Source organism: Fundulus heteroclitus, chromosome 1 (assembly GCF_011125445.2).
Source record: "Fundulus heteroclitus isolate FHET01 chromosome 1, MU-UCD_Fhet_4.1, whole genome shotgun sequence".
In the NCBI taxonomy this organism is placed as follows: domain Eukaryota; kingdom Metazoa; phylum Chordata; class Actinopteri; order Cyprinodontiformes; family Fundulidae; genus Fundulus; species Fundulus heteroclitus.
Window position 1 is genome coordinate 42908771 of NC_046361.1, and position 11450 is coordinate 42920220.

Sequence of the window (11450 nt, forward strand, 5' to 3'; positions counted from 1 at the left end):
AAGGCTTCCACCAAGAAACTCACTGCAAAGACATATAATATAATATGTAAACACTTTACTACTCAAACCCTCAGACTTAAATTTGTGTTCATAGCAGTGAAGACTCGTAGAAATTACAGTTGTATTCAGGAGACTTTGGACTCTAAGCTAAGGTGACCAGATTTCTGAAATCAAATCTGGGGACATTTCTTGCTCGTGGGTAAAAATCAATACATCTCATCAAGATGAAATTAGGAAACGGGGACAGTAATGGTTTCATTTATTTTTACATATTTATTAATATTTAAACAACAAAAATCAAGTGTAAAAGCCAGGAATGTGCCTCTCCACACTTTTAGTATATCATAAGATGAATAAAATTAATAAATAGTGTTAATAGAAAACTAGGACTTTGGGTTAAGGCAAAGTGATGGGGGTGGGAGTGGAGGTGTCTAAGGTGGTTAGCAGGGCTTTTCAATTTTGTGTAGCCCAAAGAGCTCTGCCACCTCCTAAGGGTAGAGTGACATAAGGAAAAGAAAAACCAATAAATACAAACATTTAGACTGTGGCTCTCTGTGAAGACAGAGTTCCTCCACCTTTTAAAAAAGTGCAACAAATACTTATTCTGTTCATGTCTACATACATATGAGAAGTAGGTTTTTCTGCACCAAAAAGAAGTAGCGGTCAAGCCCACAAGTAAAGGGTGATACATGTTTCTTACTGTCATCTGGCCACATTAGGGGCCTGTGCATCTCAAAGAAGCAGAATAATTTCTCCCACTAATGAGCTCTAAGCACAGCTCCACTACTGCCTGAACTCCGGCAGCTCCTTTGTTTAATGTCTTTCATCCCTGGACAAGCTGATTAATCCAGGTGTGTCTGGCTGGTTACTGAAGTCAGACACACCTGGATTAATCAGTCTGACCAGAAATGAAAGGCAGTAAACAAAGGAGCTGCTGAGGTTCAGGAAGAAGTGGAGCTGTGCATAGAGCCTGTTTGGGACAGGAAAATGGGTTTTAGTGATGTGAGGTGAAAACAAAGGCACAGACCTGGAAATTCCCTTGACAAAAATGCAAGTGATTGAGTGTGTAGTGCAGCATGAGCATGTATAAACTTACATAAAGTGTGTATAATTACATTATGTGCATGGTAGTAGTTGATGTATATTGTTTGATCCTATAAGGTGAGTTAACTCCGGTCAGTGAGTCAGCTAACATGAGATCATCTCTGGTTTCTTCGAGGCCTTCTGTGTCTGAAGAGCCATCAGCCCCGGTATCCAGAGGTCTGGATAAAATAAGAGGAGAAGATAATATATTATGTGCAGAACTGACATTTTTAAAAAACACAAGAAAAAAATACAACTAAACTGCCTCTTCTTTCTGCCACAGCTAGGAAAGTGCAGTGGAACTCATGTTCAGTGCAGAGACTCAGAAAGAGGTTATATCCTCAGACAATTAGGCTTCTCAACTCAAACCTGAGTCACTCTGTTTTACATAGCAAACTTTGCACACTACATTACTCAATACGTTACTTTATCACTTAAATCATGTCAACGCTTTATGACTTGAACTTTATTAATGCTCTAATTTTTTTTCCATTATCAATCGTTCTTTCCATCAGTGTTGCTATTTTCCTCTATTCTCATTTAATCTCCTTTCTGACTTCCTATCTTCTTCCGCTCTCCTCTTGCATCAATCTTACATTATTCTAAAACAGACATTATATAATTAAAATCAGTTCCAAAAACATTAGAATGTACAACATGAAAACTTCCAATTATTGTTATTTTTATTATTATATCATCTGATTAAATATTACAAATCTATTTACCACAATATTTGGAGCTACAAGCAAAAACAACATAATAAATGGACATTAAACAGGCGGTTATCTCTTCCTCCATCGTTCTCAGATCATGCAGATCTTGTCTCATTCAGTTCTCCTGTTACTGACTCCTATTTTTTCATGAGGAGCTTTCATATATCCAAACTGAGCAGTAGAAAAGCTAAACCTAAGCCTGGAAGTCTATGCTCATAAATCAGCAAAACAACTTGTAATACCTCTACTTATAACTATCTGAAATATAAACCAAAGCTCACCAATCAGTTCTAAAACCTCTTTAGAAGAACTCTTGTTGATCCATGGAGAACCAGTGTACTAGATTAGCGCCTCACAAGGAGTTTTCAATCATTCTGTTACATTTTATCTGAGTGTCTTTTACTGATGTGAGCAGCAACTCGTGGTCTTGTCTTACTTTTTATTGATAATTTTTAACCTGGACAAAAACCAAACATTTATCACAGGATCAGCCTGATCCAAATACTTACCATGACACAGGGCAGCTCCCCCTGTAACACACTGAGCTATATAATAGAGCTCAGTGCTGTAACAACGAATTTCCACTTCTTCTTCTGTTTTAAAAGTGGTGCGCTCTTCTTCTTCTTCTTCGTGTTTTAATGGCATCTGACATCCAAAAGGATCATTACCGCCATCTAGTGGTGCGCTCTGTTCCTCATCTTTATATTATCAGCAGCGCAACCAGCTACCGCAACACATTTTCCCCCTCGGTAAAATCGGGGACATTTCCGGGGACAGCTTTAGCCGGGGACAGGTGGTCCAAAATGGGGACAGTCCCCGGAAATCGGGGACGTCTGGTCACCCTACTCTAAGCTTTAGATTCATGCTCAGGGCTCTCAACTCTCACGCTTTGACCGTGTGACACACGTATTTCACTGACTTCACACGGTCACGCGCAACATATGGCATTTCACACGCAAACATGGAATTTCTCACGCATAAAAATTTAGAAGAAGCTTCGGCTTCTTTCACAACTTGTGGCCATCAGTAATTCCTGCTGCAGTTTGTGTTAACAGAGCAGCAGGAAGAGTTATCAGAGTTATGAATAATTTTAGTCTTAACAGTGGTGAAAGTAAGCCGGTAAGGTCCTGTACCGCGTACACAGGAGGGGAGGGGGCGGGGGGGAGAGCTGCTGCCAGATGACGGGTTCATTCAGAACAAGTCATGGCTGCACGCTGGATCATAAAACAGTTCTGCTAACCAGATGCAGTTTAAAACGCCACTTGGTCTGTTTATACGTTTCGTTTTTATTAATTCTGCGCACTTTTAAAGGAGAAGTCCGGTCAAAATCAGAATTCAAACTGCTGAAAGTACTTTAAATATAAAACTACTACATACTGTGCAAAAAATTATACGTTTTTTTAATTATGAATAATTTTCATTTAATCATGTTTATGTGGAGGAATCCATCTTGGTCAAGAATAGTACTGTCACCTCCCATTTTTTGTCGTCACTCGGCGGACCCGCAGTTGAGCAAGTTTCAACGCTCTGTTTGTCACGCCGCACTATTTTCCAAGATGGCGACGACTGGTGCTCTGTACGAAGCAGAGTGATGAAGTACTTAGTGACAGTGATGAGAGCTCCGTGGAGCTATCATCATCTGATAGCGATATGGATTTTTTTTAGAAGAGTTTCTTGACAGAAACCGGACTTTTGACGGAATCCAGCGTACCTATTTCCAGTGCAAACTCAGTCGGGTCCTACAGTATATATGTATACACGCGTGTGTGTGTGTGTGCGCGCTCCGCCGCAGGACAGCTTTGCCGGCGCTGCAGCGGAGCGCACGCACACACACAGCGGAGGAGAGATCGCTGAAGTGACTTAAGTTATACATTTGCCCTCTAGTAAAAAGGGCAGGTGGTCATTATTGTATAAATATTAAAATATAAGAGCGTTCCAGCACATGCTGGGGCGGAGGGATACCACATCACATGTGGTATCCCTCCGCCTGTAACGTTTCTGGCACTGGAGCTGCTGATTGCAATCAGCACACCTGTGTCTTTCTCCACCCTGGCTGCTTAAAAGCTCTGCTCCTCGCAGTCTCCAGTGCCAGAACGTCTTTAGCCACACGGTGAGCGCTTCCAGCCTTCCTTTTGAATTCCTGTCTGCCTGTCAGTCTCTCGACCTGTTTTGCCTCTGTTTTTGAAAACCTGTCTGCCCCTTTGGATTTGTCTGCCTGCCTGGGTCCTGCCTGTCAGCCTCAGAGAACTGGACTGCCTCACCGTGTTTCTGACCCCAGCCTGTCCGTGGGTAGCACGAGTTCGCCTGCCCCCTGTTCTGTCTGTGCTTTCTGGATTGAGACCTGGACCTGGACCTGGACGCCCTGTTGGATTCTCCCTTGGTAACCGCTGCCTGAGTTAATCGGATTTTCCCCTGACAAGACCTGGACCGGACCTGGACAAAGAGCCCTGGATAACCCCCTCTCGGACGCCTTCGTAACAAGGAGTCAGAGTTCTGCCCTCAGCACGTCCAGGTTAGTGACCTCACTTCTCTCCAACAAGCCTGTTAATATCTGCTGGTCACTAACCTGCGACTCTGCCTTCAGGAGCGGCCAGTCGCAGAGTGCGAGCCGAACCAGGGACCGAGCCGCCAGCGTCAAAATAAAGACTGATATTATTTTTGTACTCACTTGTTTTCGGGTATTTCTTGGGTCCTCCTAAATTCATCACAGTACGTTCTGGCCAAACATGGACCCTGTACCCGAAACCTAGTGGCGCGCGGGGGTAGAGAAATCCGTTTCTGTTTTAGAAGCCGGCGTCTCGGAGATTCTAGGCCATCTTCGAAGTCGGGGAAGCACGCAGCCTCCACTTCCGCAAGCCGCTTCCTCTAGCCCTCCGTCACTTCCGGTGACGTCGTCCTCGTCAGAGCCCCGACTCTCCCCGCCGGCAATGTTTTCTGGTGATCCAGAACATTGCAGGGCTTTTCTCACACAGTGCGAGACACATTTCGAATTGCAACCTTCCTCATTCTTTTCAGACCGGTCCGATAAAGCATATGTGATGTCCTGCTTTGCCTCCACTTACTCTTCCTGGAGGTCGACCCGGAGGTGATCCGGGAGCTCCGTCCGGACCTATTTCTGGAATCGGTCCCGTCTCCTCAAGAGAAATCGGCATCCCCGCTGGGTCCGCCGTCCCGTCGCCGGAGGAGGAGACGACGGCTTATTGACCAGGCCTCCAGCTGTTCTGAGGAGCGGTCAGCCGGGCCAGTTCAGCCCCAGCCTCTGCCGACCGTCCCTCTGGCTTCTTCAGCCGCTTCCTGTCCTGCGGACCGGAGTCCTCCACTTCCCTATCCTGATCTGCCCACAGCTCCCTCTAGTGACGCTGTAGAAGCCGACCATAAAGCCCTGGAGAATAAAATAAGGACGTTTGCCCCCATTATTAAACGCCTCAGAGAGGCTCTCCTCTGTCAATATTCAGAGGGACTGGAGGAGAAATTAAGAGAGGTAGAGGGACATTATAGGTCAGCCCTCCAGGCTTTCTACAGCCGACCTAAACCAGTCCCAGAGGGTCCGGCCGATGCCTTGGCTCCCGAGTCTGTCTCTGAGGATCCGGCCGACGCCTCGGCTCCCGTGAAGCCCAACGAGGGGGTCCAGGAGGATCTGCCTCTGCCCAAGTCCAGAGAGGTGGTCCAGGAGGACCTGCCTCTTCTGACCTGCGACGTGGGAACCCAGAGGGGTCCGTCACTGACGTGCGACGTGGGAACCCAGAGGGGTCTGTCGCAGAGGTGTGATGCGGCAACACAGTGGGGTCCGTCGCTGAACTGTGATGCGGGGACTCAGGTGGATCCTTCGTTCTTCGGACACCCCGGGCCTCCGAAGAGGATGCAACAACTTTGGCCCCCTGGAGACTTTGAGCCTCTCGATGTTGTGTTTAAGCCCAGACCCCTTTTTGCCCTCATGGACAGCCAACTCTGGGAGAGACTTTATTGGATGTCTCTTTCTGAGACCCTCCAGGAGTTGATCCTGAGACTCCTGGTGGCAAAGGGTCTGACTTTGGCTCCTGAAGTCTGTAGCCCGGGGCCTCCTGAAGCCTGTAGCCCGGGGCCTCCTGAAGCCTGTAGCCCGGGGCCTCCTGAAGCCTGTAGCCCTGTGGCCTCTGTAGTCTGTAGCCCTGTGGCCTCTGTAGTCTGTAGCCCTGTGGCCTCTGTAGTCTGTAGCCCAGTGGCCTCTGTAGTCTGTAGCCCTGTGGCCTCTGTAGTCTGTAGCCCTGTGGCCTCTGTAGTCTGTAGCCCTGTGGCCTCTGTAGTCTGTAGCCCTGTGGCCTCTGTAGTCTGTAGCCCGGGGCCTCCTGAAGCCTGTAGCCCTGTGGCCTCTGTAGTCTGTAGTCCTGTGGCCTCTGTAGCCTGTAGTCCTGTGGCCTCTGTAGCCTGTAGTCCTGTGGCCTCTGTAGCCTGTAGTCCTGTGGCCTCTGTAGCCTGTAGCCCGGGGCCTCTGTAGTCTGTAGTCCTGTGGCCTCTGTAGCCTGTAGTCCTGTGGCCTCTGTAGCCTGTAGTCCTGTGGCCTCTGTAGCCTGTAGTCCTGTGGCCTCTGTAGCCTGTAGTCCTGTGGCCTCTGTAGCCTGTAGTCCTGTGGCCTCTGTAGCCTGTAGTCCTGTGGCCTCTGTAGCCTGTAGTCCTGTGGCCTCTGTAGCCTGTAATCCTGTGGCCTCTGTAGCCTGTAGTCCTGTGGCCTCTGTAGCCTGTAGTCCTGTGGCCTCTGTAGCCTGTAGTCCTGTGGCCTCTGTAGCCTGTAGTCCTGTGGCCTCTGTAGCCTGTAGTCCTGTGGCCTCTGTAGCCTGTAGTCCTGTGGCCTCTGTAGCCTGTAGTCCTGTGGCCTCTGTAGCCTGTAGTCCTGTGGCCTCTGTAGCCTGTAATCCTGTGGCCTCTGTAGCCTGTAGTCCTGTGGCCTCTGTAGCCTGTAGTCCTGTGGCCTCTGTAGCCTGTAGTCCTGTGGCCTCTGTAGCCTGTAGTCCTGTGGCCTCTGTAGCCTGTAATCCTGTGGCCTCTGTAGCCTGTAGTCCTGTGGCCTCTGTAGCCTGTAGTCCTGTGGCCTCTGTAGCCTGTAGTCCTGTGGCCTCTGTAGCCTGTAATCCTGTGGCCTCTGTAGCCTGTAGTCCTGTGGCCTCTGTAGTCTGTAGCCCTGTGGCCTCTGTAGTCTGTAGTCCTGTGGCCTCTGTAGTCTGTAGTCCTGTGGCCTCTGTAGCCTGTAGTCCTGTGGCCTCTGTAGCCTGTAGTCCTGTGGCCTCTGTAGCCTGTAGTCCTGTGGCCTCTGTAGCCTGTAGTCCTGTGGCCTCTGTAGCCTGTAATCCTGTGGCCTCAGCAGCCTGTAGCCAGGCTCCCACCTTAGCAGCCTGTAGCCAGGCTCCCACCTTAGCTGCCGGTAGCCAGGCTCCCCCTTCAGTCGCCTGTAGCCAGGCTTCCCCTTCAGTCGCCTGTAGCCAGGCTTCCCCTTCAGTCGCCTGTAGCCAGGCTCCCTTGTCAGTCGCCTGTAGCCAGGCTCCTTCTTTTGTCGCCTGTAGCCAGGCTCCTTCTTTAGTCGCCTGTAGCCAGGCTCCTTCTTCTGTCACCTGTACCCAGGTTCCTTCGTTGGTTGCCTGTAACCAGGCCCTTTCCTCCGTCGCCTGTAGTCAGGCTCCTTCGTTAGTCGCCTGTAACCCGGCTCCTTTTTCAGTCGCCTATAGCCAGGCGTCCCCTTCTGTCGCCTGTAGTGAGGCTCCCTCGTTAGTCGCCTGTAGTGAGGCTCCCTTGTTAGTCGCCTGTAGTCAGGCTCCTTCGTTAGTCGCCTGTAGTGAGGCTCCCTTGTTAGTCGCCTGTAGTCAGGCTCCTTCGTTAGTTGCCTGTAACCAGGCTCCTTCGTCCGTCGCCTGTAGCCAGGCTCCTTTTTCAGTCGCCTGTAGCCAGGCTCCTTTTTCAGTCGCCTGTAGCCAGGCTCCTTTTTCAGTCGCCTGTGGCCAGGCTCCTTTTTCAGTCGCCTGTAGCCAGGCTCCCTTTTCAGTCGCCTGTAGCCAGGCTCCTTCTTCGGTCGCCTGTAGCCAGGCTCCAGCACCGGGAACCAGTGACCAGGCACCGCCGCCTGTAGCCGTCAACCAGACACCGCCGCCTGAAGCCACTAACCAGGCGCCGCCGCCTGAAGCCACTAACCAGGCGCCGCCGCCTGTAGCCACTAACCAGGCGCCCTCCTCAACCTGTAGTCTGGCGCCTTCCGTACCCTGTAGTCTGGCGCCTTCTGTACCCTGTAGTCTGGCGCCTTCTGTACCCTGTAGTCCGGCGCCTTCCGTACCCTGTAGTCTGGCGCCTTCTGTACCCTGTAGTCCGGCGCCTTCCGTACCCTGTAGTCTGGCGCCTTCTGTACCCTGTAGTCCGGCGCCGGGTTCTGTTTTTCCTCTCTCCAGACCTCGCCGCCGGCCTCCTAGATTCCTGCTCCGCCGCCGGCCTCCGAGGTTCCTGCTCCGTAGACGGCCTCCTGGACGCCCGCCGGAGAGCCTGTCACGCCGGGGCCGTCCGCCGGAGAACCTGTCACACCGGGGGCGTCCGCCGGAGAGCCAGTCACGCCGGGGGCGTCCGCCGGAGAGCCTGTCACGCCGGGGCCGTCCGCCGGAGAGCCTGTCACGCCGGGGCCGTCCGCCGGAGAACCTGTCACACCGGGGGCGTCCGCCGGAGAGCCAGTCACGCCGGGGGCGTCCGCCGGAGAGCCTGTCACGCCGGGGCCGTCCGCCGGAGAGCCTGTCACGCCGGGGCCGTCTTCCAGGATGCCCACCAGACTCTCTGTTCTAGAGATTGGTTTAAAAGCATTTCAGTTAGTTGGTTTTTGCCCTTCCCAGGGTTGTTTTCTGTTATGGACCCTTGTTTTCCTTTTTTTTTCCTGACCCTCCTGCCTGTAGCCCCCTCCACCCGCCCGGTCAGACTTTTATTTAGTTTTCTTTTGTACTCTTAGAGACGTTTAAGGGCGTCTGGAATCCGCCCTTGAGGGGGGGGCTCTGTAACGTTTCTGGCACTGGAGCTGCTGATTGCAATCAGCACACCTGTGTCTTTCTCCACCCTGGCGGCTTAAAAGCTCTGCTCCTCGCAGTCTCCAGTGCCAGAACGTCTTTAGCCACACGGTGAGCGCTTCCAGCCTTCCTTTTGAATTCCTGTCTGCCTGTCAGTCTCTCGACCTGTTTTGCCTCTGTTTTTGAAAACCTGTCTGCCCCTTTGGATTTGTCTGCCTGCCTGGGTCCTGCCTGTCAGCCTCAGAGAACTGGACTGCCTCACCGTGTTTCTGACCCCAGCCTGTCCGTGGGTAGCACGAGTTCGCCTGCCCCCTGTTCTGTCTGTGCTTTCTGGATTGAGACCTGGACCTGGACCTGGACGCCCTGTTGGACTCTCCCTTGGTAACCGCTGCCTGAGTTAATCGGATTTTCCCCTGACAAGACCTGGACCGGACCTGGACAAAGAGCCCTGGATAACCCCCTCTCGGACGCCTTCGTAACAAGGGGTCAGAGTTCTGCCCTCAGCACGTCCAGGTTAGTGACCTCACTTCTCTCCAACAAGCCTGTTAATATCTGCTGGTCACTAACCTGCGACTCTGCCTTCAGGAGCGGCCAGTCGCAGAGTGCGAGCCGAACCAGGGACCGAGCCGCCAGCGTCAAAATAAAGACTGATATTATTTTTGTACTCACTTGTTTTCGGGTATTTCTTGGGTCCTCCTAAATTCATCACACCGCCCCTCTGCTCGGTGACCATTCCCGCAAATTCTAAATAAAAAATTCTAAAATAAAAAATAACTTACCGAAAATCCTCGCTCTCATGTCATGTTCAAAACATTCTTCTTCAAAATGGTTGCTGCATATGACGTGTTTTCTCTCTGGTCAGAAGTTAGATGGCAAATCCGCTTTGTTCAAGTTGGCAATCCAGCAATGAGCCCGGTGGCTCATGAATCGGGAAGTTGAAATAAGCAATGTTTTTTTCTACTTTTACCAGTTGTGTTGGAACATCCGATGGCCGTGCCGATGCACGTGAGCATTGTTGCTTCAGCAAAAGCTCTTGGGAATGTCAGCAGTGAAGTCCTCTGGAAATCCGAAAAAATTATTGATGATCGCAGCCAAGGGCGTAGGAATAAGTTTACAATTGGGGGGGACACATGTCGGAAATCTGAGATTCGTAAATATTCAACAGAAATATATCTTAAGTACGCTACTTAAAAAAAAAGGCTATTTAATCTTTTACTTTATTCCTTTATAAATGTGTCTTGCAAAAATAATGCATTTAAAATTTACATAATGCATTTGTTCATAAGATGTGAGCATATCACCAAACAAAATGACTGGAGTCTTTTATTAAGCAAAGGGAGATGTCTTTCAAGGGCTTCAGCCCTTGGCATATTTAGTGTCCGCATACGCACTAGAAAATCAAATATTTCAGTTGGATTAAAAACAATTCAGTAGGCCATACAAGTGCAAAGTTTGATATGTTTTATTTTGTCAAACTTGCAATAATGGTCAAAAATGAATTTATATAGGTTGACTGACCATAGAACCATCTCTTTCATTAAACAAAATTCTGAGATGAAAGAGCCCTCACAGACAATGTAGTGAACAAATTATTCACATTTTTAACATTAAGTAAAAGAAGAAAAGAAAATCAATCAAAATATGCTTATTCAGTTTGTCGAACTGTATGACTAATTAAACCAAATCAAAAATGAAGAAATATTTACCAACAATAAATACACATTTAATAGACAAGCTTTTTAACTCACTGATTACAGTGTGCTTTAACTGTTGGAAAAGCAGTTAGCACAGAGATATTCAGTTTACGAAGCATTGTTGATTTTATTTTGTTTCTTTTGTTTATAGGCCACATAACCCTAGATAGAGATCAACACCTCTGTGCTTCTGAACAATTGCACTTTACAGCCATGCATTTATAATTCGCCAAAAATGTGCCGGACACATAAAAGGATGGCAAACACTGGCTTAGGCAAAAGAGCCAAAATGTTTTTTCCGCCTTTCATTTGCAGCCACAAATTGCTTGCAAATTGACTTCTTGTCCAGTAAATCAAGTTTATCTTTATGTACATGACAGACAGCAACATGATTAAGCCTGTTTTGAGTCATTGTAGACCGGAGCCACGTTTTGAGTCTACGAAGCGCACTGAAACTTCTCTCTGCCTCAGAGGATGAAACGGGGACTACCAAAAGCAACCTGACCAGAGTTTCCACTTGCCCAAAAAGTCTACGGACCTCTCCAGGCAGTCCACCAATGATCCCTGCAGCTTCTGCGCTGTTGCTAAATGAGTAGTTCAGTCTAAACATAGAAAGTTGCACTGAAAGTAACTCTCTATTCAACTCTGGGTATTTCCCAATGACTGCAGCATCAATCGTTCCACTGAGAAGTGTCTCTTCCAACTTTTGCAAAGTCAGCAAGTCATCCTGGTTAAATAGCCCAGTGAGCTGTGCATCTACAACATCCAATACTTTAAAGAATTCACCTCTGTAGTGGTCCTTGGCACATTCAGGTTGATGTGTCTTAGCTCCTTCAGTGAAGCGTTTTGGGGGTGGCCTTCTCTGTGTAACTGTGATGGGTTTAACACCCAAAGACTGAACCTCAGCCATCGCCTTTTCAAAAAGAGTGTTGAAACTTTCTTGATTTCTTTTAGCC

At 49.1% G+C, this 11450-nt stretch overlaps 1 long non-coding RNA gene across 1 annotated transcript; it reads left to right on the forward strand.

Moving 5' to 3' along the window:
* Nucleotides 1–4093: 4093 nt before the first annotated feature.
* On the forward strand, nt 4094–4505 carry LOC118564659. The gene is made up of 2 exons (XR_004931997.1): nt 4094–4308; nt 4381–4505. It is a non-coding gene; the product is annotated as an uncharacterized LOC118564659 (long non-coding RNA).
* The last annotated feature ends 6945 nt before the right edge of the window (nt 4506–11450 follow it).